The sequence below is a fragment of the Aplysia californica genome, unplaced genomic scaffold (assembly GCF_000002075.1).
Source record: "Aplysia californica isolate F4 #8 unplaced genomic scaffold, AplCal3.0 scaffold00371, whole genome shotgun sequence".
In the NCBI taxonomy this organism is placed as follows: Eukaryota; Metazoa; Mollusca; class Gastropoda; order Aplysiida; family Aplysiidae; genus Aplysia; species Aplysia californica.
Genome location: NW_004797641.1, coordinates 482,653 through 483,702, shown reverse-complemented (window position 1 = coordinate 483,702; position 1,050 = coordinate 482,653). Strand labels below are relative to the sequence as shown.

The following is a 1,050-nucleotide window of genomic DNA, read 5'->3' as shown; positions in this document are numbered from 1 at the left end:
TCTCTGAAGGGGAATAAAAAAAAATCCAATAACTTTGAACCAAGAATGGAAAAGACAAGACAAATTTAGTCTTCCCGTCACTTTCTTTTCTATGGTAAAGTTTTAGATTTAGCAAGAGATTTATGGCACTTGCAACACAACAAGTTTGTACAAGAGCCGAAGATTAGGTGTTACAAGAGAGTAACAAACAAAAAAAAGGAGGAAGAGATATAAGGACTATAGATCAGACGCTTGATGGGCAACAAAGGAACAAACCAGACCAGAGCACCCACCAACCACCCGCTTTACTATTGCCAGCTCATATCTCAGGTGAGTAAATAATAAAGAATTTATAGCAGGAAGCAAAAGGTCACTCAGTGAGACTATAATTAATCTATTGATTAGAAACATTAAGGCTTGACAACAAAATGACTTACTTCTTCACTTTTTAGCCCTATGGGAATAGCATAGATATGTCAAATTTTTATAATTTGAGTTTGCATAATTTAGTGAGAAGAATTATTATTGATAAAAAGACAATAAATTTTCAGAAAGTGGTATCAGTTGAAAATCTACAAAATCTGATGCCTGTATTGATTTTATGGCCAATATCTCCATTCCGGGTTTGCAACAAGTAACTCATTTTGTAGGTGCAATTAACATTTAACACCCAGATACACACAGCTTGGGATAATTGGCGAGAAGCAGACCACATCACAGAGCCCATTAATCATTCACAACTTATAGTGGCAGGCATCACAAAACATTTCAACACGACGGTCAATAGCCAATAAATCACACACACAGTAAAAACAAAACAAAAAGAAAACCAAAACAACCAAGATCATCCCCTATTTAGCATTGAAATTTCAAGACAAAGTTAGAGTAATTTTTAGTTTTAATAAGAGTTTTACGGCACTTGCAACAAAATAAGGTCATATAAGTGCCGAAGAATAGAGGTGTTACCAGAGAGGGTTTACAGTAATAGAGAGGTGACACTCGTGGCGGCGCTCCATAACAACAGTGCATTGTTTCGCGTATCGTCCGGCTCTGGGCGCGAAAACACTTATG

General features: G+C 36.5%; 1 protein-coding gene across 1 annotated transcript in view; it reads right to left on the bottom strand.

The window, feature by feature from the left end:
• Positions 1 to 1,050, bottom strand: part of LOC101845709 (mediator of RNA polymerase II transcription subunit 15) — a gene marked incomplete in the record, with an annotated part of 67,073 nt that overhangs the window by 46,332 nt on the left and 19,691 nt on the right.